Source organism: Meriones unguiculatus, chromosome 4, assembly GCF_030254825.1.
Source record: "Meriones unguiculatus strain TT.TT164.6M chromosome 4, Bangor_MerUng_6.1, whole genome shotgun sequence".
NCBI lineage: Eukaryota > Metazoa > Chordata > Mammalia > Rodentia > Muridae > Meriones > Meriones unguiculatus.
In genome coordinates, this window is record NC_083352.1 from 110207516 (window position 1) to 110234723 (window position 27208).

Genomic DNA, 27208 nt, shown 5'->3' on the forward strand with positions numbered 1-27208 from the left:
ACTGAAGCTCAAAATCAGGGCTTCCTGCATGTTGAGTAATCACTACCCACTGGACAACACCTCCAAACCCCTTAATCCAGGATGGACATTTTCCCCACCTATCCCTCTCTTTTCTCTATTTTACCCAGCATAGTATGTCTCTGTCTATTTAAAGCCATTTGAAATATTTCACACAGGAAGCAGGTATAAACATTTTATACTGGTTTTAAAGTTGACTTCAAACATAATTATTTGATCAAAGCCGAACCTCTCAAGAAATGTTAAGTATTCCTGTTTCTTTTTAACTCTTTTCAATGATTCCCTCTGATGTTAAAAAACATGAAAGTTGAATTAAGAAACTGAACTTTACTGAAATTTCCTAGTTTCCAGAATCACATGTTAAAATGAGTGCAGACACACTAGAGAACCAGGAAGAATGAAACAAAAGGTTAGGGAGTCCAAGGCTCTTCTCAACTACTTAGTGAGTTCCTGGGTGAGGGGGGTTGGGGGGCAGGGCTAGGATACATGAGATCCTGTCTCAAAAAGAAGCTAGGAAGGAAGGAAGGAAGGAAGGAAGGAAGGAAGGAAGGAAGGAAGGAAGGAAGGCCATAATCTTTTGGAAAAAGCAGATTTATTGTTTGACATATTACCTGGAAACCAGAAATGCTCATATTTAAGAAAACCCCTAATACAGAGGAGAATACATACAGTGTATCAGGCACACCTCTCTGAGAGCCTCCACCCCTCCTGCTCCAAGCTGAAGGCCAGGTTCCTTCAGTCACTGGAGAGGTGCCACTTTAAGAATCACACCACGTGCCTTCCTGATGAATTTTCCAGTCTGTCAATTACTAGGAAGATAAAAACTAGGTCCAGAACAAAGGGTGAATCAGAGGCTCGTTTGGAAATTTGGGGTTTCTGGCTTTGCTTTGACAGATTTGAGAGGAAAGGCAAACATTTCCTGTAAATACCATCCCTGGGACAGATTCTCACTCTCTCATCCCCCCATCAAACAGAAACCTATATTGTGCCTTGAGATGAGCCCCAGAGAAATTATCAATATTCACACATCTGGCACAAATCTGTTGGAAGGAGAGGAAAAAAAAAACATTATGCCATCTGCATTTCCTCAGTCGTTTTGCAGCACAGCTCTGGTCTCTTGAAGTCATTTTGTCACACAGTCTTGAGAATACAAAGTTATGTTCTTGGCTTATTTGAGGACACTTCATCAGGGGGGAGGGGGAGAGATGATGTCACTGCCAGGAAAGAAAAAAAAAAGCTTGCCTTTCCCAATCCCCCACCTTCCCTGGAATATGAAGGAGCCAAATTTCATCAAGTTTGGCACAGTTGTAGGAATTAACATGACTGAAATGTATGCCAGATTTCAAAACAATCCCTAACAGTTTCTGCGAGCCCGTGTAAGCAACTGAAAATTGACATGTTGTGTTGTGCCCAAGTCAGCCAACTGCTGTCACTGCATAATTAGATTTTCCTGCAGGAGAGGAAAAGAGTTTCCTTAAAAAAAATATGAAACAAGGCAGAAGCGAACCTAAAGAGGGAGTGAGCCTCTGAGGCCCAGAGAAGTAGCCTTCTGCTGCAGAGGGACTTTGAACACCAGTTTGTGTGATCACACCAGAGAGATCCGCCATGACCCACACCGGGTCTGTTTGCTGGGTTTGAGATGCGGAGAGGCATTGTAGCGCCAGCCAGATGGAAGAGCACCCATTTGGCTGCCCCAGGAATGATGGAAACCAAGAGGAGGATGGGAGCAAATGAACAGGAGTATGCAGTAACTTCCTCCTCATGTAGGGTCACAGATACAGCAGGGAATCTCCCCTTCTTCAACAGCACTAGCAGATTATTTTTTGGTTGTTGTTTTGCTTGTTTTACCACCGAATCATCAATTAAGGATGACATGTCCCCGGTTTCCTTGGGCCTGGGTGTGACCAAGAGACCAGGATCCATCCAATGGCGTCCCAGAAAAGAAAGAAAGAAAGAAAGAAAGAAAGAAAGAAAGAAAGAAAGAAAGAAAGAAAGAAAGAAAGAAAGAAAGAAAGAAAGAAAGTTCGTAAACTCTCCAACGTACCTTAGTAAAAAAGGTGGCAGGGGTCCTCTCCTCCATCTTCTTTCCTTTCTTCTGAGGGGTGCTGACTTAGGAACGGCCATGGCTTTCTTTGGTTGTGAGATAGATCAATGATGGCTCACAGGAGAAAGCTGACAGACTATCCAGGTGGCGGTGTGTAACAAGGTAAAGCCACACCTGTCATTTGGAGTCCCAGCCCCTGCGGCTGTTAAGAAAGAAAGGCCAGGTGACGTTAGGACCTGAACGTCCTAACCAACAGCCAGCCTTGGAAATGACCTGCAGATGTCATCAGAGAAGACCTCAGTAGGCATGGGGTGGTTTCCATTCAAGACATGTGCGCCTCTGCTTTCCGGTCACACTGCCAGTAGTCTTTCTTCTTGCATCTGTAAAAGACCAAACAGAACAAAAAATAGTAGCCATCCATTGATATGGTGGCCATGGTTAGCTTACAAATGAAGGAACCACAGCTTAGGGAAGGGAACAATGTGGCCTGAATCATACAGCCAGTAACTCTATATGCTAAAGTGCAATGGGATCTTAACATACAAAAGATACGCAGAGGAGATCTGCTGCAGTCCATACCAACGGATGGCAAAGGTTGAAGTCAAACGTAAAACACCCGATCAAGGACTTCAAAGACAGTGGTTTACATTTCTGTGTTCTCCTTGCTCCTTACAGTTGCATATGTGGAGCTTGTTTTAGTTGGACATGTAAGTCACTGTTTGACTAGGTTTGCCCCAAGTGAATAATTTGAGAAATTGCAGTTTCTTACACCAGGATTGCTTTCTATACCAAGTAACAGGAAGCCTTAATTTGAACCCCTATTAATGGGGTCTGATCGGCTGATGTGACGAAAAAATTTACAGGAAGGACCTAGTTCAATTCGGGTTTATCCTGGACTTGGGAAAAAATGTACCCAGAATGCGATTTCTGCCACCTCTCCCTTCTCCAAGCTGGCATGACTCCCAGGTTCTGCATGATGCCAAAGTGGCTGCCAGCCTCTCTAAGCGTGTGTCCCATCCTGTTTAATTTGTATATGCCTTAGGTTTGTTACTTTAAGGATCCCGTTTGTCAACCAATAACCATATCCTAGAACTACCAGGGTTCTGATTGGCCGGGCCAAGGGCTCTAAGAGGGAAGATTGTGGTTCTCAAGAGTGCAAACTTACTGCTCTTTCAAGATGAACAGGAAGCTGGCACTGAACGAGCAATGAGAGCAAGTGTTTGGTGCCAGGCACCCCACATTCTCAGAGGCCCCATCATCTGAATCTCTACTGCTTGGGCATCAACTCCCCAAACTGCCTTAGGATTGCTATTGCATTCCTACAGAATCCTCTGTGGTTTGCAGTTCTAGACTCTTAATCATGTACACACACACACACACACACACACACACCTGAAATGCTTTTCTGATCTCCCTTCACAGCCCTCTTCTTTAAAGTGAGGACATATCGAGGGACAAGGCTGCTCTCCAAGTCTGGATTCAGATCACCAGCATCTTACAGCCCAAAAACTGACTGTACCATCTCAGGCAGGAAAACGACGCTTTTGTAGTCCTTGTTATCTTCCTCTGATCATGGGATCACGAGAGTCCTTCAGCAAGCTGCTGTGTGTCCAAAGCACGGGACATGAAGAACACTCCAAGTTGAGTCTGTAGTCCTGAATACACAGCACAGGTCATTAAGGTCCTGAATGCTCGCTCTTTCCTTGAAAGCCTCCAAGATCTTCTTGGCAATCTGGCCTGATCTTCCCATCTTTGGGCTTCCATTCTAGTGAAAACTGATGCCACAGTTACTGGCTCTGAAGCAGCCCCTCTCTGTATTGGTTATCTGTCTTCTCAGTGGGACAATTCCATGACAGGGGCTGTCCTCATCCCTACCCTCCGACTCTCACTGCTGTACAGCCTGAGCCTCTGAGTAGAAGAGTCAGACGGGACCAGCTCCCAATCCCCCGCTTTGTCATTTCCCACCTGAGAGATAATGTACAAATGACTTACGTGAACTTCAATTTACTCTGTGAGCTCCAGTGTTCTCTAAAAGCTAGAGCTGACGTCAGTCATGAAGAAGACCCTTACAAGGTGCCAGTGTGGCTGCAGGCATCCGGTGAGCGCTTAAGCAGAAGCTCTTGTTGTACTTCTAAGCCTTTACTGGCCTGGAGCGCACAGAGATCCACCTGCCTCTGCCTCCCACGTGCTGGGATTAAAGGCACAGGTCATGACACCTGCAGAGCAGGTATCTAATCCACCTTCTCACTTTGATCTCCCACCTTCCTTCCCTCCAGAAAGAGTCGTCATATAAATGAAATTGACCCAGAGTCCCCCTTCTTCCGCATCTGATTGGATCAACCCCAGATGTGCTGTGTAAATGCTTTAGACTACATGGGCCCATCAGAGCAGAAAAGAACACTCCGATTCTTCACTTAGGACAATGTCACCAGTTAATTTCAGAGACTTGCAGAACAGCCTGTGTGGACTGAAGGTGTTCTGCATGCTAACTGGATCTCATCTGGTCTTTCATGTACCAACACCAAAACCTAGTGACAGTGTGACAGTTCCACGATCCAACAGTGTGGCCTTATGCGTTATCAATTACTTTACCTAGGGTTTCTTCATACAACTGCATCCAGATGGGCAGGTGCACGGCAGTGCTCGGCTTGGCTTGGCTCCGTCCTACCATGCCTGGGTCTCCAGGTCCAGCCACGTTGGCTTCTTTACAGCATCACAACCCCAGGATGGAATTTCAGAGGGGCAACATCATGGGCTAGTATGCATAGCGCAGTTTGCATGACGCACCACAGTGGACAGTGCTAGCCCATTAGGGGAAGCAGTGCTGTGGCAAAGCACAGAGGTAATTTAGATGAGCACTTAGACCCTGCCTTGGAAAAAAACTGTGGCCAGAATTTCTGTGGTTCCTTTTCATCTGTGCCAGAGAGTTTAAACAAAGTAGCGTAGAGCAACCAAATGGCAGGGGCTAGAATCAAATTCAAGTGTGAATGTTGCTATAATCCTTTGAAGATACTCAGTTTATCATCAATATATCTTCATTGTGATAAATACCAGAGAAAGCTAGCAGAAAGTAGCAATTACTTAATTTTCACTCATAGCTGCAAAGATTTAAGAATGCAACCCTGGCTCCACTGATGTAGAGGTAGAAGAAATATGATGGCAGGGTCAGGTGGCAGGAGCAGGTGGCAAGAGGAGGACGTTCCCCAAGGTGGACAGGAGGCTCCTTTCCCCTGTGATCTTGCTTCTGATGGTCTATTTTCTCCAGCTGGATCCCACCTCCTAACCATTTCAGAACCTTCTAAAACAGCCCTCTCAGCTAAGGACAGGCTATCTCACATAGGAGTCTTCCAAAGAGACCTTTTCTCCTACCCATAACTATACAACTGTGCCTCAGAATAGACCCAAGATGGCAATTACTAGATACACATTTCCATCTTGTTAGAGCTCCTACCATTTAACAGACACACACCAAACCAGTGGGGAAAGGAAGCTTTGCAGGACATCAGGCTTCTGATGGCTAAGGCCTGGGCATATGGTCAGATGCATGGGATGAGCCTACAGGAGAAGGAAGGTTCTGATAGACCAGAAAAGGTGTCTCTGAAGAAGCCTGGAACAAGGGTGGAGAAACATCTAGAGAGTTTAGTCAGAGTGTCTAACACGTGCAAATCCTCCAGAGCAAGAAGAGATTGGGTATGGAGAGACAGAAACCAACCTGTTTAGCTGCTACACATGAAAAGGAAAATAGAGGAGCGACAGGAGGTGGAGTGGAAACGTGGAGCCTTGGATGTCACAGACCGAGGTTTGTATTTCACTGTAATTGAAAAAGAAGGATGCTGGAAGTGTGCTGAAGCCAGGATTGGCCTAGCTTACATTTGATTCGGATCAGAGACAGTAAGATGTCATTGCCTTCCCTGTTCTATGCCTTGTAGATTGCCATGGAAAGGAAGTTGCCAACCTCTTAGGTGAGTGTTGACTGCAGCCGTGGGCACTGTGGTGTGCTTTGGAATAAGACTTAATGATTAATGTGGTATGAGATGGATGTCAGTAGGGACGGAATACCAGGAAAGGCACAGACAAGTTCAGCAAATGTCCCTGACTGGGGTCACAGGTCATCAATCAAGGATAAGTCCACTTGATGGTGAAACCATATGTCTTTTGTTGCTGAAGAGCACAAACGGGAGTCTTTTTATTTTTTCTACTTTTTTTAATTAGATTTTTTTCATACAATATATTCTGATTACAGTTTCTCTTCCCCCAACTCCTCTGGGCCCTTCCCCCACCTCCTCTCCCATCTGAATCCACACCCTTTCTGTCTCTTGATAGAAAGCAAATGGGCAACTAAAGAATAATAATAAAATAAGACAAGATAAAACAAAATCGAACAAAGCAAAATAGGACATAACAAATAGAAGAAAAATCACAAGAAACTCAGACAGATGCAGAGACACCTATGCTCATACATGTAAGAATCTCATAAAAACACAAAGCTGGAAAAATCCCTGGACCAAAAATAATCTATTTTATTTTTTAATTATGAGTATGGGTGTTTTTATGGGGGCTATATTATGTAAGGGCGGGTGGGTGTCTGAGGATGCCATAAGATGGCATTTGGACCCCTGGGGAGAGTTTTAAGCCAATTTGTGTTGATGCTGGGAACTGAACTCAGCTCCTCTGGAAGAGCAGTAGGCACTCTTCACTGCTAAACTATCACTCCAGCTAATGAAAAAGTGTCCTTTTTATCCTCTTCAAATTCGTACAAAGGGTGGTGATGGTAAATATCACCAAAAATGCTTTGATGCTTTGCAACTGCAACCGAGAAATGCATTCTTCTTGGTCTCTGAAAATGCCTCCCATCAGCATTCCCAGCTATAGTCTCTGATTAGAATATAGACACTCACCTGTGAACTAAAAGCCACTCAGTCTTGGTAAGAAAAAAATAAGGGAATTCATACTGCCTGGGCTGTCTCCCACTGTCTACACAGGCACTTAGCAGACAGTACTTCCTAATGCAGAGAAATAATCATACCAATATATTTCAGTGAAACTGATATGGTGGATTTAGCATCTTCATCATTGACCTGTTCATCCCCATGGCTCCCCAGACCCCGATTCAATCATCCCCCAATTCACAAATTCTAAAATTGCCTTGGTGCTTAAGCCAGAAGAGCGAGTGTGACGCATTGAACCTTTTACATGTACCTGTGTGATTCAACACACCTGAACCAGCCCCCGTCATTCCAGAGGTAGCCAACATCTTGTCAAAGCAAAAGGCCCACATCCCCTGCGCATCTAATAAATTACATCCTGAGACTCAGCTCCCTGTTGTCTGTGTCTTTTTCCCTGCGTAAAGCTCCCCAAACAATAAATCATCTTCCTGTCTTGCCATTATGTAGAAACTCATCACTTCACACATCACAATTATAATCAATGAACAAAACTCAAGAAAAAAAAATTTGAACAATGAAACTGTACTCTTTTTTTTTTCCTTTAACATCAGTACGACTTTGTGTGATCAAAGCTGGTGATAATGCAGACGAGTGACTCGAATGATTTCAAGGTAGTTCTTTTACATTTTGAAGCAGTTTTTAACAGGTCCAACTACCTTAGGGGGGTGCAAAAAGCTCTTCTGCCTTTAAGACTTCTAAGTCTGATGATTTCTTAAGTGTGCAGATAGCTTTAATACCTAAATTGAAAAATGAGAAGAATATCCATGGGGAAAAAGGAAGCTCACTGCAGCCTCCCCGAAGTTCATCAAATGTTGTCACATATTTCTCTAACGTTTTTGACTTGGTTAAGTGCAAATTTAGGTGAACACACTCTTTTTTTCAGGGTTCACTGCAACAGAAATATAATATATGTATTTTCAGATTAATGAGTACAGTCTTGAGCGATCAAAGACAAATGGCACTTCTTGGAGACAGAGGGCTGGACAAAATGACCCCTCATTTCCATTATTTCATGATTCAATTGTCACTTACTCTTTTTTAACAGCCACTTCAAACTCCTTTCTAGGTGTAAATCCATTCTCTAAATATAAATCTTCGACAAGAATACACACTAATTTCTCCCATAATTGTGTAGAAAAGTTGATGATCAAACAAATCAGTTAAAAAAAAGTTCACCTTTAAGCTCACCAATTAATTTATTATCTCACTCACTGAATGAAAGGAATATAGTTCATATACTGGTGAAACACAGCCATGTAACCAAATCTTTATCACATGTGTGCTATTGACATCAATGCCTCATTTGTTGCCGATAGACTCAGATCTGGTTATTTTATTTTTGCTTACTGAACTTGATGGCATTTATTTTCATGGGAGAAGGGCAATTTATCTTGACTTGGGATTTCAGAGGTTCTGTGCTGTGCTCAGCTGGCCGTGTGGTCTTGGGCCCATGGTCAAGAAAGGCATACTAATGGAGAGTAGATGGAAGAGTAGGCTGCTGTGATAGCTCATCTTTATTGTTAGCTTGACCGAATCTGGAATAAACTAAACCCCAAGATGTTGGACACACCTGTGAGGGAGGTTCTTAATCAGATTATCTGAAGCAAGGAGACCCATCCCAAATCTGAGTCATACCCTCTGGTGGCAGCCCACATAAAAGGACATGGAAGAAGAAAACTTTGCCTGTTTGTTCTCACTCTTGCTAGCAAGTTCATCTGTTCCATTGATGCAGCCAGTACTAACTCCAGTTTCTTCAGGATTCCAAAGTAGACTGAAGACGGGCAGTTCTCCATGACCCCTCTGGGACTCTAGTGTATGATTTGGACTGCTGAGACCCCAGACTTGTGGACTGAGCAACTACTGGATTTTTGGCTTTTCTATTGTAAGAAACCATTGTTGGCCTGGACCATAGCCTATAAGCCAGTCTAATAAGTTCTCTTTTAGTATATATTCATTCTGTTGTTCTGCTACCTGGCTAATTCAGCCACTCACCTTATGAGTACAAGAAAACAGAAAGAAAAAGGGGTGTCAGGTCCCAACACCTCTTTCAAGGACACACCCCTAATGCTCTAACTACATTCTACTGAGCCTGTCTCGTACAGGTGCCAGAGGCTGGTGACCATGGTCAAGCCTTTCATGCATGGCCTCTTGGGAGTCATCCCAATTTTAAATTGTAGCAGATGCCCAATTGCAGTTATATAGGAAGAACGAAATCATCTTGTAGTCTGAATGTTCCCCTTTCTTTGTGATTTTAAAAAACTTGATGATATTCAGAAACTCATGCTGGATCAAACGTGTTGAGAATAAGTGCCTGTTGAATGCTCAGCCCTAAATAAGATGACCAATCCTCAAGGAATGTCACAGAAGTGGGACAGAAAGGGCAACAAGAGCCAGATGGTAGGGAGGAGTGCTGAGAAATTTTGTTTTCCAAATATGACTTGGCTGTTCTAATCAGGAACCCACCACAGTGATGGCAACCTGATCCACACATGCACCAGGAAGAGACACAGAAGTAGAAGGACACTGATGTGGACATAGAAGTGAGTGAGTCCAAGAGAGGAGGAAATAAGAGAGGGAAGTAGAGGAGAATATGATCCAATGTATTATACACACATGTAAAACTGACAAAAAGATAAATGAGTTAAATTTATTTTATTTGAATGATCAATTGTGCCCTAAACTCCTATGTTGGAAAAGGTGTGCTGAGTAGTAATTTACAAAGAATAATGGAGAAGAAAGGGACAGGACAATTGAATCTGAAATGCTTCTAAAACATGATGTGGCATAGTGAAATCTTGGCCGATTTAAGTAGTAGAAGAATAGAAAGTGTCTTAGTTACTTTTCTATTACTATGAAGAGATACCACGACCAAGACAACTTATAAAAGAAACCATTTTGTTGGGGGTTGTTCTAATGTTGGCCCTCAAGATCTGGTTACACCTATCCTTGTTTTGTGAACCTGCCTAAGACATATCTGATTGGTTGATTAAATGGCCTATACCTAGGCAGGCCAGAATGGAGTAGAAGTGGCTAAGGTCGCTGGGCTTCCAGAACAAGAGAATCATGGGAAACAGACAGATGGAAGAGAGGAAGAAGGAGGACGCTATGATGGGTTAGCTGGAGTAGAAAACACATGGGCTGGGAGGAAAAACTCCAATAATGGCATGAAAAGGCTCAGAGGAAAAATACAAGCAAGTACCAAGGGATTATATATGGAAGATAGAGCAGATGAGGAGGATGAAGGCAAATGGCATTGGATAGGGGGTGTGAGCTGGATGGGAGGTTATTGAGTCAGTGTAGGTGAAATATCTTGTCAGCTCAAGGTAAATAAGGCAATTATAAAATCTAACAAATGTCTGTGTTTTATTATTTGTGATAGCAGGTTAAATAATACCACCATGATAATCATTAGGCTAATAATAAACATTATATAGCCCAACACTTTTTATTTACTATAACACCACTTAATTTAGGACTCCTGTTTCCAGAGCATGGTAGAATCCATGACCATCATGGTAGGGAGCATGACAGCAGTTCAGGCAAGCATGTTGACAGAGAAGCTGAAAGATTACATTTGATTTACATGAGGGTGGGGGAAAGTAGGAATGGAGGGTAAGAAATAGAGAGGAGAGGGAGGGAAAAAGGGAGGGAAGGAAGGAGGAAGGAACAGAATGAACTTTTGAAACCCCAAACCCTACCCAGTGACACAGCTCCTCCAGCAAGGCCATACCTCCTAACCCTTCCCAACAGTCTACCAACTGAGGACCAAGCATTCAAATATATAATTCTATGGGGACCATTCTCATTCAAACCATTACAGAAAAAAAGGGAAACACCAACTAGGAAATGGGACAGCAGGGCTGGGTAACAAGTAGGATTGGTAAGGAAGGTAGGGCAGAGTCACGGATACTCCTCAACAGCCGAAGTGAAGGCTCAGTGTGGGATCTTTGCCACAGTGGACTCACTAGTCCATTGCAAATGAAGGAAGGTAAAACTTGGCTTTATTGGATTATTTTAAAGAGGGTTACATGAGAGCTTGCTATGGGAAATTACTTAAATGACTTAAGCAGTGGCATGGTTTGCCATTTTGGTATATCATTAACTCATAGACACGTGGAAGGAGCCAGGGTTTGTGCCAGAGTCAAAAAGTGCAGACAAAGCAGATGAGATAAAAATCATTTAAATCTCCTTATCAGGAGACAGCTGGCGTTCCACTCAAGAATGTCACCATGACCAGAAAAAAGATGTAGATGACTAGTGGGAGATTTATGGAACTTGTGTAAAGGAGTTAGAAAGGCAGACCAAGGGAGAAAGTGATGTTCTGAAACACTTCCAAAGAAAGAAAGAAAGAAAGAAAGAAAGAAAGAAAGAAAGAAAGAAAGAAAGAAAGAAAGAAAGAAAGAAATACCTCTTCATAGACCATGAAGGAAGCACCATGAAGGAGGCCTGTGCCCAGTGCAGAACGTGGGCTCTGACTTCATCAGCATCCCATGAGTGCACAGTGAGTGACCACACAGGAGAGGTAGCTGTTCCCTGCATGGGTTTCCTCTTCACATCTGTCAGTCACAGACATTGCCATCTGCCTTACCTCTGTGCCTCCTAATGTGACTTCTCCCTCCACAAAGGAAGCTCTTGAGTGTGTGAGTCTTCCCTCCTTGGCTGTGTGTGGTCTCCTCAAGGTTAGGAGAGTTCTTGAGGCAAACTGTTCTCAATAAAGTCTCATCCATGCCTACTTCATAGTTGAAGGGCAGAGGCAGAATCCCAGAGTGAAACAGGCGGTTACATTTCAAGGCGATCTGCTGAGTTATTTGGGAGTAGGAAAGTCAAGATGCAGCCTGGAACTTTCACCTCAAAGAAAAGCTACTGTCAAGTCCAAATGATGTCCTGTCTCATATGAGTCCAAGATTACCTCTGCAGGTTTATTTATTAAATAGCTGGTACCAACAGATTCTCAAGTCCGAGCTACAGGGTTAACATTTCTCCACTTTGTACTTCAATTTGCAGCAGACCTACACAGTTTTTGATTGTTTGTTGAGAAGGTCTTACTCTATAGTCCTGGCTGTCCTGATACTTGCTTTGTAGTGTCAAACTTGAGTAATTCTCCTGCCTCAGCCTTTCAGGTGCTGGGACTGCAGGTGTACACCACCATACCTGGCAAACACACACTTTGTGCAAAGAAAGAAAGGGTGAGGATATTGAATGTGCTTTTTTTTCCCCCCTTGCTATGTCTACACACCTGTAGTGGCACTTGGACGGGGAGCTGCTGAAGATGAGAGTATGTATGTCACTTAAGAGGTATGTATAGTCCTATCAGCTCTTTTAGAATTTAGAATACTCTAAAATATTGGAGGGTTATAGTAGAAAAAGAAATCTCCTCCTTGGGAAAGACGTTAGTGGACCACCCCCAGTTCCATCAAAGGTCCAGAAACCTCCTTTCTCACCTCTGCTAGCCTCAGCCCCACCTACCCAATCCAAAGACCTCCATGACAAAAGATCAAGAACTTGTTCAATGCACATGGTGGCAGTGGTGCTGACTTCTCAATAGGGGGAGAAGGGGACCTAAATTAGACTTCTATAAAAAGAATATTGCATATTTATTTCCACAATAACACCCAGGGAAAAAAAAAGCGTGAGTCAAGAAGCAAGCAATTGGGTGGATAAATAAAGCTTGTCTTTGTTCTCATCAATTAGGTTATTACATCAGTTGGAAAACCAGTGAATTATAATACAGATGTTTAATGAAACACTGCTGAGCCTATAAGTCAAACCACTATTTTGTGGTGTGATTTTGGCTGCATAGTTTTGTGTGTGTTAAACCGTATTTATTAGCTGATACCCATTATTATTTTGAGCAAGGTATAATTCAGTTGTCAAGCTCCATCGCAGGCAAGGAGATTTAATCAGTAAGAGCCGCTTTGCTACCGAGTATAAAACAATGTGGGTTTCTTGAGCAGTCACAGCAGTGTGAAAAAATGGGATTAATTAGTATTGTACAAGAACAGGCAGCGTGCTCATTAAAACCTTGTGAGGTGGCTCTTGATAAACTGCCACTTGATAGGGCCGCCTTAATGTGACACGACGAAGACTTTATTTCCAAATCCTTCCGTGATGGTATCTCACTTTTAAGTCACCTGAAATGACCTACCTGGGTGCTGGGAACACAAAGATCAAGATGAATGCCAGGGACCAAGGAGCCACATGGACTGGGGGAGCAAAGCAGGGGTGGGGGAGCTTCAAAGACAGTTTCTTCAGAACCCTCCCTCAAGCGTAGATCAATAGCTGCAAATGAGACAGCACCAGAGGTGGCCGATTTGCATTCTCACTCAGCAGGCTGGGCAGTAAGGGATCTGACAGTTGGCAGCCCACCTTCATGAAGGTCCCCCCATACAAACTCAGTTTGCTCCGCTCTGGGTGTGAGTGTGCCTGAAAACTTCCCAAGATGCTGTGCCATCTCCAAAGGGAAGGACAGAGGCAGAAACTCTAATGGGCGCTCCGCTTTGGAGGACCCTCGGTGAGTAACCAGATGGTGTCCCTTAACTCCCGGGATGAACCTATTTGGCTTATGAGATGGATGTGTGGGAAAATCACTTGCTGCCAAGCCTGAAGATCTGAGTTAGATCCTTGGAACCTGAGACCCACAGAGAGGGAGCTGACCCCTGTAAACTGTCTCCTCTGACTTCCAGATGCACTGCGAATGCTGTGACACTTCTATATGTACATACGTATATGTGCACATGTGTGCATGTACTCTCATGGACATGTGCATGAGTGCATGCCCTCCTCTCTCACGCACACAAACACTAATAATAATTAACAGTAATACAATCTCAAAAGAATATTTAAATGAATAATGATTAATTTGTTTTGTCTGCTTAGAAAAACACGTCTGAAAACAAAAAAAATCCCTCAGAGATGCATGTGCTTTGGGTTGGGAATATTTTCGGTGCACCCTTGGCTGGTTTTCCTATTTGGACATCTCGTTTTATCACTTTTCAAGTGAAGGACAGTTGGGGTCTCTTCCCCACAGGACAGTTGTAACAGGGTGCCTTCCCAACAGTTGACCAAATCCACAGTTTCCTTCAAGGCTTCTCTCTCACCCATAGTCCCCTGCCCTTTAGCTAACAGAACACACAAAAAGACTACACATACAACAGCTTACTGGAGTGAGGGTGAGGGAGGGGTCCTAGGACTAGAAGATGCTACGTATAAATCTCAACGTCCCTGCTCCCTCATTTGCCCAACTATTTTATTAAAAAAGAAATCCAACCTTCTTATTTCTCACAGGGTATTAAATGGATGCTTTGTACCATGAAGCTCAAGTAAGCACTCAGCTCACAATTACAGCTTGTTTGCAATTAAACTCAGGTCATTCCACTGCTGTCTGCAGATGCCAGGCTCCAGTCTGGCTACCTGGGCAGTCCAGACAGGATTAAGCACACTGCTTTATTAAGAGATGTGCTATAACACTTCATTTAAACCCAACATCTCATTGTGATGATCCGAGGCACATGATGGAATGCAGTATGACAGCCATTGAATTAACAGAAAATGGAATTCATCTCTCCAAATTTCACACAAAATAAAGTCACGGAGACAGACAAAAACAAAGGCAGAAAGACAGACAGCAAAGTACCTTCAACACTTCAGCCCCTGTTGGAATGATACTGTCTGTCTCCAGTTACCTGGTTACCTGTGGTCTTTGTTTGAAGAGAGTCCCTACCATTTTTTTTTTGTGTTCCTCCATTATGCAAAGTGGTGAATTTGTTCCCATTTTGTTTCTTTGATTTTAGCAAGTGAATTGCACAGAGGTAATGCGCTGTAAGTGGGGCTTTGAGCATTTCCATTTATGCACGACACAGTAATAGGAAATTTTCTGCCCCTCTTAGCTTGATGAGAACCTTTCTCAAAGATCCTACAGCTCCTTCCGTGGTAGCCACCTACTTGATTTATAATCTAACAGTGGCGGAAGAGGTTAGCTGCGTAATTTAAGTCACTAGATTTCGCTAATGAACTAGGGGCAGGGAGAAAGTACTTTCCATTGTAAAGTTTCCATTTCACCTTCCCAATGCCCCACATACTTCATCGCTAAAGTTTTACATTATTTATATAAAAGGGGAAATGGTTCTTTCCCAGGAAAATGAGTTAGCAAAGCAGCTTTGCCTGGAGTTTCTTTCCTTCAAAACAAGGGGAGTCGGACCCTCTGGGATAAGCAGAGAGAATGCGCAGCTGTAGCCAATAGGAATGCAGGATGCCCGGTTACCTTTGTATATCAGATGAGCAACTCATAATGAAATCTTTGGGATGTACATATCTTCACTGCTATGTACTGTTTTCCTGAAATTCAGGTATGACCCAGTAACCGGAATCCTAAGCTGAAAGGAAGATGGAAGCATTTGACACTGTGATGCCAGGAGAAAAAGCTCAGCAAAGCTTGGAAAAAAATAACTTCGGAGAGAAAACTTCCGGCTCTCTGTCTGTCACTGCATTTTTATTTAGCATATTGCTTCAGGCTTCACTGGGCTTTGAACTAAACTATTGACCAGTTTCCCCCAACTAGATAAGCAAGTCTTAAATGGAGTTTCTTCACATTAGCCCCAAGAAGAGTGTTCCATTTTATGTTAAAAATTAATAACAACAATAATAATAATAATAATACCCAAGGGGGTAAATCATGAGACCTTTCTGAAGACTTCACTATCATGGATCCAAATATTGCTTTGTTTCTCCACCGACTGCAGCTTCAGAAACACCTATTGCATGGGTAAACACCCAACAGGACAGAAAACACACATAAAAACACCTATGGGCTTAGTGACAGTGGCATTACTGTTGTAGAGGCAAGTCCCATGAATTGCTCTTTCCAGTAGTGAGGACAGAAACTCATAGGACTTCTAGACTTAGAGAACTCAGAAAATCACAGGTCTCCTGTGTGAGCCACCAAGGTTGTATAAGCCGTGAACAATTAATTGTTGGAGAGAGGAGACCTTGTGGAGCTTCTGCAAATCAGGAAAGGAAAAATCAGGAAGGGGCGCCAGGGATTTGTGTGTGTGTGTGTGTGTGTGTGTGTGTGTGAGTGTGTGAGTCATCACTCATGCTGGGGTGGGCTTTTGGTGATCAGCTCCCTTTGAGTCCCCTTTAAGTGACTCCAATCCTCTAGTTCAGTAAACCAGACTTGGGCACAATCATTTCTTTGCTCTGTTGTTCCCACCCTCTTTGGGTTGATTGACACCTGTCTACCTCTGCTCAGAAAATATTAGCACAGCATTCAACACAAGAGCTGAAACACAGGGTCTGTAATCGACTGTATGACGCAGTGATTCCTTAATCCCTGGGTACCACAGTCTCTGCTTCTAGAACATGGGTGCAGGCTTAGTATCCCTTATCCTAAAGGCATGGATGCAGGCTGAGTATCCTTTATCCACAATGCATATAGTCAACAGTATTTCACTGCATATAGTCAACAGTCTTTTAGAATTCAGATTATTTGTGTAAACGTAAGAAAAATGGTAGCCACATTTAAACAATCCATTCACATTTCTCACTTGCCTCCTGGGTATATAATATCTAGCTGGCAGTCTAATACAATATCATTAACCATTTAGGGTGGAAACGAAGTTCTAGAATGCTGAAGCATCTATTGGTAGTGTCCTGTTGGTTACTTAAAAGCATATGCTCTGGGAGCTCTGGGGCTTCAGATATTCAGCCTGGGGATGCTGCGGATCTGAAAATGTCTACAAGCAAAGGCCATCGTGGATCGGGCTAACTAGTGTAAGCCATATAAAGAGAAGCTAGTGCTGTGAAGAATGGTGGAAGTTAAGGATGAGGTCAGGCCAAGCTGCTAAGGCTGTCCAAGGAATGACTGCTCACACATTCCTGTCACATCAGCACACCCTGTCTTCGCCACAGAAATCCATGCAGAAGGTTCTTGGAAACTAAACCCCCCCACCCATTTTATGATTCGGCAATCCCATTCCTCAATCTTTATCCTGAATAAATTATATCATACTTAGAAAATCACTGTACAAGAACATTCCCCGTAGCTTCATTCACATTAGGAAAAAAGAAAGTGGAAAGAACCCAGGTTCTCTTCAGTACTGTAGATATAAGTGGTTTGTTCATAAATTGGAAAAAATACTCAGCAATGAAAATGGATAAATAACTGTTATGCAAATCAACTCATGTGCATTAAAAAACACTGTGTTTGGCCAAAGGGTCAAACACTTCAAGAGGGCATCTTACCTGGTTCTATTTTTACGAATGTCAAAAGATGCAAACATGAAGACATGAGTCAGAACAGAGTTTTTATCTGGTTAGAAAAGGGTTACCAGCCACAAGAAGACAACAAAGCCAAAAATTCTGTGTCCAGGGGGCCTTCAGAGACTGATGCACCAACCAAGGACCATGCACAAAGAGGACCTAGGCCCCCTGCTCAGATGCAGCCCATAGGCAGTTCAGTCTCCATGTGGGTACCCTATTAAGGGGAGCAAGGGCTGTCTCTGACATGAACTCAGTTGCCTGCTCTTTGATCACTTCCTCCTGGCAGGGCAACCTTGCCAGCCCACAGAGGAAGAGGATGCAGGCAGTCCTGATGACACTTGATAAGCTAGGGTCAGATGGCAGGGAAGGAGGACGCCTCCTTTCAGCGGACTAGGGGAGGGAGATGGAGGAAAGAGGGAGGGAGAGTGGGACCAGGTGGAGATGAGGCAGGGAGCTACCATCTGGATATAAAGTGCATAAATTGTAAAAAATTTAAAAAGAAGATACAAAAAAAAAAGGAAAAAAGGAAAGGGTTACCAGATGCTAAGTCTCTGAGAACCACAAGCAGACTCTGAGCTGTCCTTTCTCTCTCTCTCTCTCTCTCTCTCTCTCTCTCTCTTCAAATAACCTAAAAGAACATGCTGACCCTTCTTCTCTCGCAGGCTCCAGCCCACTCCACTCCAAGGCTGTATTTGGTCCATAGGTACCAGCTTTCGGAATCTTCCTGCTCTGTCCTTGGATGGAGTGCTGCCCATGTACACATGTCCATTTTCCTCAAACTCGCCCAACAATACATCTCAGATCTGTGCCTTCTGTATCCTCTTCTTGAAAAACCTGTGGAATACCTAGGCTGATTGACTGACCCAAGAAATGTTGACTAATGTAGCTTTGCCTTCACATAAATGATATGCTTGTTTATTTTTTAATAAAAATGAAGAAATGATCATTGCTGCACATAATCAAACAGTGGATGTATCTTAACGTCTCCTTTCTGATTTGCTCATCCCTATTACCTACACATCCCGCTGCCTTCACACTAAGAGAACTTCACTTCCTGGGACAGTGCTGTGAGCCTGCACACACTCCAGTGCAGAGGGCACAGTCTCAGAGCTCCGGGAACCTGGGACAGCAATGGGACAAACAGACATCATCTATACCCGGCCATGCCACTGTGTAGGAGGGCCAACCCCCTTCCAAAAGACCCTAGTGCATTTGATTGGTGAGTAGTTTGTGTTCCTTGATGATCACAGTTCCTACCAGCAGCCATTGCTGATGAGAGACTGATAATGCTTCAGGTCTTAAACTATGCAGTTAACAATATGAAACATTTGCAGAAGCTGGGGTACCGTATTGGAGACTTCTCCACAGCTCTACCCTAGTTACTCTTCTGTTGTTGCTGTAATCAAAACCCTGACACGAAGAATCTTAAAGGTTTATACTTCCTCATAATCTGAAGGTCTATAGTTTACCTTGGCGGGGAAGGAACCCAGCTGGTCACAGGCTTCCCCCAGACAGGAAGTGGGGCAAACTATCAAGGCCCGCCCCCAGAAACCTCCTCCTCTTCCTCCTTTTCCTCTTCTCCCTCCTCTCTCTACAACCTTCTACAAGAGCTTTATCAGTTGGGGACTGAGTGTTCGAACATGTGAGCCTGTGGGGGACAGTCCACATTCAAACCACAGCCACACATCCCCTTGTTTATAGACACAATGGCTTCCCTTTGCACCCATGCTGAGGAATGTGTTGTGGAATCAGATTTTAAAGCTTCAGAGCAAAGTAGACGTGAGAGGGAGCCTGAAAAGAAAGCTCGGTGCAACATAGAATGTACTCACGTTCCCAGCCCCAGTGCCGGTGGGGATGGTGAATGTACAGCGTCTTCCTAAGGGGAGCCCAGAGTGAGGCTGGAGCGCTGCTTCTGCTTCTGCTTCTGCTTCCGTTTCCGCACACCAGATTGTCTCCCCACTCCAGTACCCCGTCAGTACCCCGAGGTCTTGTTTTGCGATTATTATGATGTGTGTGTACCACAGCAGCCTGTGGAGGTCAGAGGCTGGCCTTTGGGAATCCTTTGCAAGGGTAGGCTCAAGTGGACAGGCTCCCTGTCAAGAGCTTTTGCCTGTTGAGCCATCTCCTCAGCCTGGAACCTTCAAGTTTCCAGGCTGCAGTGAACCCAGCAGTCTTAGCTAGAGCCTCCTCCGAATTAATTACCCACCTTTCTTGTTTCTCTTTTCTTCTCTCAACTGGGGAAGAAAGAAATCACTTTAGCTAATGAAGCTAATGTAATTTTGTGGAAGATTCTTTTTAATGCCAGCAGTGTCTGGTATTGCCATGTGCTCAGAAGTGGGGAGAAAGAATGAAGAGGTAGTAACTACTGTTCCCTGGGAGCCTTTAACCTTGGGAGCCAAGTAAGACGGGTTCTCTCTCCCCATCATTGCAAGATGGGTAGTGCCTTGTCAGACCTACCTATTTGGATTCCCTGACTCAATCCCCACCATAATTGTGAGAAGCAGATTCGGTCTCCTTGTGCATTTTACAGATGTGCCCACTAAAATGCATTAAGGTCCCTAGCAGGTAAGACTTGACCCCAGACAATGAGAAACGGGAAAGGGTGCAGCTAGCATCAGAGTCAGTTCCACAGACTCCGGATTCTTTACTCAACCCAAAACTTTCTAATGTCCCAAACACGATTGAAAATATAAATAACAATGGGCCAGAGAGTAGTGGAACTCCAGAACAGTATTCAAGATGACTGGGAAAGTTTAAGTTAAGCAAGACTTTCATATCACCCCAAAATAGGAATAATTTCTAAGTCTGAAAAGATAGGAGAGACTGTCATTTCGTAAGGAAGTCTCGAATTATCTGGGATGGATTCCTGGAAATGTCAATAAAAAAAATTAAATTCTCACAAGGGAACTTCATTCCAATTAAAAGAGCTTCAATTCATTTGCTGTCAAGCATTATCTTTTTACAGATACCCTGATCTGTTCAAATTGATCAGAACATGATGAATATTTCAAAAAAAAATCACTCTTCCTAAGAGAGGGAAGAGTGAGTGATCCGTGGTAGAATTCAGGGCTCCTATGACAGCGGAGCCCTGTTTTCCTGGTAAACAGAGTCAGGAGCCATGTCTCAAATACAGCCTGTTGCATATTTTATATTCCGGAGATTGTTAGGGCAGTAGCAGGACAAGGAGACGGAAGAAAGGCAAAATATTTCCAAAGGTATGTCTAGTCTGGAGGCATGAACCTGTCAGTGACGTCCTCTGCCCTCAGTAACCAAGGACTGAATAACTTTCCTGAGCTGTGGAAAGATTGGTAAAGGAGCCTAGAGCTTTGAGAGTTGCCCCCACAGGGCACCACCGCTGGCAGGATCCTCCTGTAGCTGAGGAGATCTCAGAGCCTTTGCCAGAGGGAGGGATTCAGGAGAACAGGAGGAGGAGATGCTTGCCATGGTTCCTGGTGGCCTCTGTTACTATGACAACCATCCCCTTTGTTTCCCTGAATCCAGAGCTGCTGCTTCATTTAGCGAATGGCATTCAGGTGAGACAGCTGTGTGAAGACATTAGCAGAATGAGGACCTGGGAAAACAAAACTGTCTCTGTGCGTGCGCGTGCACAGACACACACACACACACACACACACACACACACAGTCACACATGTGCATACATGTATGCACACATACATGAACACATACGCATACACACATGCTGGCACCATGAAGCCACTGGGATATTTCCAGCCCTCTTGCTGCTCTATCTTTAAGCAAGGCACAGCACTGCATGTGCTGTGGCATGAATGCTTGGGGACTGCAGCTTTCTTCAGGCTGTCACTTGAGTGGTGGTGTTTCATGTGGTCTTCGGTTTCCTGCACTGTATTTTTTTACCCATGGAGAGTCCAAGTCCCCCACTAGGCTTTCCCTCCCACCCTCCCACTCCCTCCCACCCTCTTCCCAAATTCTCCTCTTAGCATCCTGTTCACCTCTTTCAGGGCACGGAGCACAATTCACATCACTATTGTCTTTTCTTTATTGGGTTTTTATGGACCTCCCCATCAAGATGGCAAGCTCCAGGAGCACAGGGAGGCTGCATTGTTGCAGTATTTGTGCAATAAGCCATTGAGATGATGCTTCCAAAACGTGACCTACATGGTGAAGACACTAAGCCTTGTGCATTAGAACCTCCCTTCTGGGTCTTCTTTTCTCCTAAACCAACAGCAAACAATAGTCATATCAAACTTAAGGACCATGCAGCTGGAGAGCTAGGTCCGTGGATAAAGTGCCTTCCTCACAAGCATGTGAGCCAGGGTTCAATCCCCCAAATCCAACAGTGTGGACTTAGAGCCTGGTGTTCCCTGGGAATCACTCACTGGTCAATGATTCTAGCCTAATCATAGAGACCCGGATCTCACTGAGAAACTTCTCATAAAACAAAGCGGACAGCATGAAGAATAACACCTGAGGTGGATCTCTGGCTTCTTCAAACACACACACACACACACACACACACACACACACAGAGAGAGAGAGAGAGAGAGAGAGAGAGAGAGAGAGAGAGAGAGATGGCCCAAGTCTCAGCTCTGTGCTGCTCTCTTTGCACTGTGCTTCATTGTAGAATTCGTGTGTCTTCTCCTGCATGTAATGACCAGATAATTCTGGGGTTGGGACAGTATCAAATAGTCCTTCAAGGAATGGGGACAATTGTGTGTGCTTGGAGAAAACCTATACCATGAAGCTTTTGCCAGTCTGGGACACAAGAAATGGAGGAACTCTTGGTCTTTTATATTCTAAAGGCAGAGTGGGTGGGTCCCAGGAGGAAATGTCTATCACACAAGGAGGACAGAGAGAAGGTGGCCGAGGTAAGATGAAAGGAAAGATTGCAGAATTTCCATCATCTTCTCCTCTACTCCCAGGCTTTTCAAGACATCAGGGTCTTATTTTCTTTCAAGATATCCTGGTATAAAAGTTTGCCAATCAAGGGAGTGAGGAGACACCTATGTCTCACAATACTAGAATATCATTGCAAATGTATAATGCACATAAAAGAACAGTTGGATACATACTGTAAACATGTTCTAAACAACTTTTATGGGAATTACTCTTTCTAAGATACTGAAGCAATGTCCAAGCAAAATGTCTTTGAAAGAATGAATACCATTCTCTTATATATCTAAAGAGACTTCTGAACAACTGGACAAACAACAGCAAAGCCCAAGATGAAACTTCAACCAAAAGCTACATTATGATCTGCTAACTCCACCACTATTTACCTGTGGCATCTTCTCCCTCGCTTTCTTATCTCTGACTGGTGAGAACTTCACAGTGTAGGTTTGCTCCAAGGACTCAGTTGTCCTCATTCCTTGGAGGTCATCTTGAGTCCTTTTCATTCCCTGAACTATCTGAACACTATGGTGTGCTTTAACATGATAGGGGAAATAATCCACACCCCTAGCTCTGTATCTTCTTCTACTGATGTGATAAAGGAGTCTGGCAAAGGCAACTTAACAGACAAAGGATTTACTGTATCTCACAGTTCAAGAGTATCATCTGCCATGGGGGGGGGGGGGTGGAGTGCAAGGCATTAGGGGGGTGCAGGAAGCAGCTGGTCACATTGTCTCCACAACCAGGAAGCAGAGAAGGATGAATGTTTACATGGTAGTTCTTAGATCTCTTTCTCTACACTACACAGTCAAGAAACTCCTGCTCAGGGGAGATTCCTGCCCTGGTTAAGTAGGCAGCAACCTTCCTGCAACCATAGCTATTTGCATAGGGTTATAATATGCCATATGCCACCACCACCCTCTAGCCTGACCTGATGAAGTCCTTGGCATTCCCATGGGCACGAGGCACTGGAGTCCTTGACCACGTGGCTGTGCTCAGGTCATACATACTCATTGTAGGGGTTCACTCTCTCCAAATCTTCCCCTATTTTATTTTATACATGGCCACGTGCAGTGTGGCTCCTAGGCCAGCAGCAGCTCTGCATGGTCTCAGAAGCCCAAATGAGAAGAAAAAGAAACAAAAACCCTGCAGCCTCTGGCCTGGCTTCTCTGCATCATCCTGCTCAAAACCCAGAAAATTCCAAAACCAGGAAGGTTCCCCACCCTGCAGTGCTCCCCTGTGCCAGGGGAGCTCTCGGCGTGTGAGAGGGCTCTTGGCTTGTAGCTTCTAGATTGGTTCTACCAAAGTAGCCCCAACTCACCACTTCAGGACCAGGGTCAGACCTCCAGAGTCCCTCAGGTTGACACATTTTGGGTTTTGTTGTTGTTTTTAAGTATAACTTCCATTTTATTTGTCCAAAGTGGTTTTTTTTCTGTCCACCCATCACCAAAGATTTATGTCTTTCTATGGGCTCTGGTGGAGGTCACAGTGCAGCACCAGCAGGCCTAAATCATCGTGGGGGTGTTCAGTCCTTTGGTGCTTCACAAGATCCTGACTACCTTACTACGAATGGCACAGTGTACACAGTAATGCAGCTTGACACAGAGTTTGTGAAGGAGTGTGCTTCAAAGCATCAAAGACATTTGCTTTGGATATGTCTTTGACAGCAGCAGCCTCTACAGTCTTCTAAATGATGAACTTCTTAATGGTCTTGTCCTTGGGCATGAACCATGTGCAGTGTGCTGAGCGAACTGGCTGCACGTGGCTGCGACCCTTTTCAGCATGACCGTTGTTTCTTCTCATTTTGTTCACCTTGGAATCAAGACCCAAAAGAGGTTAATACATTATGTAAGAGAAACTGGGCTCACAAGGGTCTCACAAAGTGGCTAAGAAGAGCCTGCATCTCCCTCGGGTGCAATTCTACCCCAGGTGTTCATCTCTCAAATCCTTCTGGCTGGTGTCAGAGCACTGAGCCCTAGGAGCCGATTCTGACATAGAGGAATTATACTTTCTCTCATGAGTATGATAGTGATCTAGGCAACCTCAGATCCACCATGAGCCTCAAGTAAAAATAGGTATCTTCCCTGGGTCTCACCCTCTCTCCAACCTTCTCCTAGGTACTAGACTTATAACTCCTCTCTGAGACACCAGAGACAAGTCCTTTCTCTGGACCTTATTTGGCTGTTTTACACCTGCCCAAAACAAGAAAACTTGCCCTAATTATTGGGGTGCTTCACACAGAGCATCCCATACCTGACTGATGTCAGTTCCTCAGAGTCAGTCCCCGGAGCTCTAGCCTGTGATCTGCATGGCTTTGGGACTGACCTCATGGGGTGATGGGGAATGAAGAAGGGACAGACACACATATAGAAACACTGGCATCAAGTGAGTCATAGCTGTGGTAGAAGCACAACAACCGAGAAGTCAGCTCCTTCATCTTACAGAATCAACAAGGGCTGGACTGGTTCACCTCAGTAGAGGGTCTCTGGAGGGAGCAGTCTCAGGCGGCGGCTGTCACCCAGGATAAGGAAACTGCTTTAGGTACTTTCTCCACATACTGATTTTAGCTAGCAGTCAACCTGTCACATCTGTGCTCAGACCAGAAAAGGCTTTGTCATTTCCTGAGCCTGACTGGGGGAAGGCCTCGCCACTCCCATGAGCCTGAGTCACTAGAACCCTTGACATGGCTGTTCTCATGTCATGGATGCTCATGCCGCAGGCACTCACTCCCCAGAAACCACGTCATCAAAAACGACGCAGGTTACTCTGAGTAACAAATAGCTCTCGGACTGTTTTATTGGTTTGTTCATTTTTTTTTATTTTCCAGACAGGGTTTTGCTTTGTAGCCTGGGCTAGCCTCAAATTCTCGACCCTCCTGTCTCAGCCACCCCTCACCTCTAGCCTTCTAAGGGTTTGCAGGTGGGTACCAGTACACTTGATGTCTTAGTTACTTCTCTGTGGCTATATAAAAAAACACCATGACCAAAGCAACTTATAGAGGGAAGAGGTTTCTGGGGCATATGATTCCAGGAGAAAAAGAGTCTATGATGGTAGAGTAGGGGCATGGCAACAAGCAGCAGGCAGTGGTAGAAGGAGGAAGCTTCTCCCTAAAGACTGAGACTACAGAGCCTGCTGCTTCACTGTGGAGCTCTTTGGTCATGACATGGAGAAAAGAACAGCCTCAGTTTTCTTAGGGACATTCTCTTCTACTTCTTTAACAACTGAATCCAGATGGAGCCCGTGTTGTTGACAACCAGTCCCCCTTCCTGCTGGCCTCCTCCAAGTTCTCAGTAGCAACAGGCTATGTAATGTAATTGACTGGTCAGCTTCAGGATCAGTGTCAGCGTGAGATCCCCAGAGTCCTACTCAGGTTGACACATTTTGTGAGAGAAATTGGCCTCTCATTGGCTCACGTCTTGAATTGAAGCACAAATCAGGGAGATCAAGAAACAGAAATAGTGTTAGTCCTTTGCCGCTCAAAGCCCACCTCCAGCGACATATTCCCCCAGCAAGGCCACACTTGCTAAACATCACAATCAGTCCCACCAACTGGGGACCCGTTATTCAGAGCATCTTCAGTCGGATCACCACACTCAGCAGTTGGGTCTCCACTTCTTAAATTAAGTTGCTTGATAGTGTCTCTCAAAGTTCCCATGAGAAGTGTGGGTTTTCTTAGTTATTCAAAATAGTAAGCAAGTACAAACAGAGCATTCATTGAGTTCTTCCTACACGTTAGCCTCTGTTTTCCCTGGGTACGCTAGCAGGCTACACCAGCTATTCTCAGTGGTAGTTCACCCTATAGATTATAGTTCTCATACATCTCAAATTCTTCTGGAGACAAAAAAAATCTAGGAAAAAGAAAGAGAGAAAGAAAGAGAGAGAGAGAGAGAGAGAGAGAGAGAGAGAGAGAGAGAGAGAGAGAAAGAAAGAAAGAAAGAAAGAAAGAAAGAAAGAAAGAAAGAAAGAGAATATACACACCAAAGTTTCAAACACCGAGTTCTCTTAGGAAGAAAAGATTAGAAGACTATGGCCCACAGTCCATTTTTGTCAATAAAGTTTTATTAGTCCACCTCCATACATATTTGTTTACACATCATCTATAGTGGACTTGGAGCTTTAGCATAGAGTCAGAATATTTCAAGAGACATCATGCAGACCAAAAAGCCTAAACCATCTTTTCTGTGGGTCTTATCAGAATGTCTGACTACCTTGGTCTTTATAAAGAAACAAGGTGCCCATACTGAAGTGCCCTGCTGGAGAAGCAGATGTGTAGCCAAAGGACTCACACACACGGCCTCATTCACTCTAAAAGCTACTCAGGAACCAGCCTTGGAGAACAAAGTGCTTCAGAAAAAAAAAAAAAAAAAAAAAAAAAAAAAAACAGAACAATGTGATGATTCTCCTGGGTTCTATTTGTTTATGGTTTTTTTTAATGCTTTTTAGACATGACAAACAAGTTGCCAGGCTCTTACATTGAGGAAACTTCAAACAGTGAAGAAAACAAACCCAAAACTTTCATCTTGTTCCTTGTGCAAGGTGCTAAAAGCATTTTTGAGCCTTGTGCGTATTCTCATTGAGCAGAGTGGGGGTGAGCTCTGCTCTGTTCAATAAACAGTATGACAGAGAAGGAGAGTGTGGTGCGGCCCTAGCCGCCACCTTACGTTCCTGGTGGGGGCGAAAGCTACACCCCTTCTCCGGGAAGGGCTGTCCTTGGCCTGCCCGGGACACAATCGCCCTCCTCAGTGACGAGTCAGCAGCCAGTCTCTTTGCTCATTCAGTGCCTTTGGGCTAAGTCAACACTCGAATGTGGCTGAGCTATCTTTTGCTAGGGAAAAAAAAAAAAAAAAAATATATATATATATATATATATATATATATATATATATGGCAGGTAGCATTTGAGGAACGGAGGGACCGCAGTCAGGGAATCAGAGCAAATGACAGGACAGACAATGCTGACTGCCCCAGGAAAACTCTTGCTTGTGTCCACGCAAAGCATGATGTCCTTCTCTTTCCCACAAGATGGGTGTATGGCTGGCTGTGGAACACTGCTCCAGTGTGGACCACACTCC

At 44.2% G+C, this 27208-nt stretch overlaps 1 pseudogene; it reads right to left on the reverse strand.

Moving 5' to 3' along the window:
• LOC110545255 (small ribosomal subunit protein eS26-like) overlaps window positions 1-25635 on the reverse strand; it is a 193694-nt pseudogene extending 168059 nt beyond the window's left edge.
• Between the last annotated feature and the right edge of the window lie 1573 nt (window positions 25636-27208).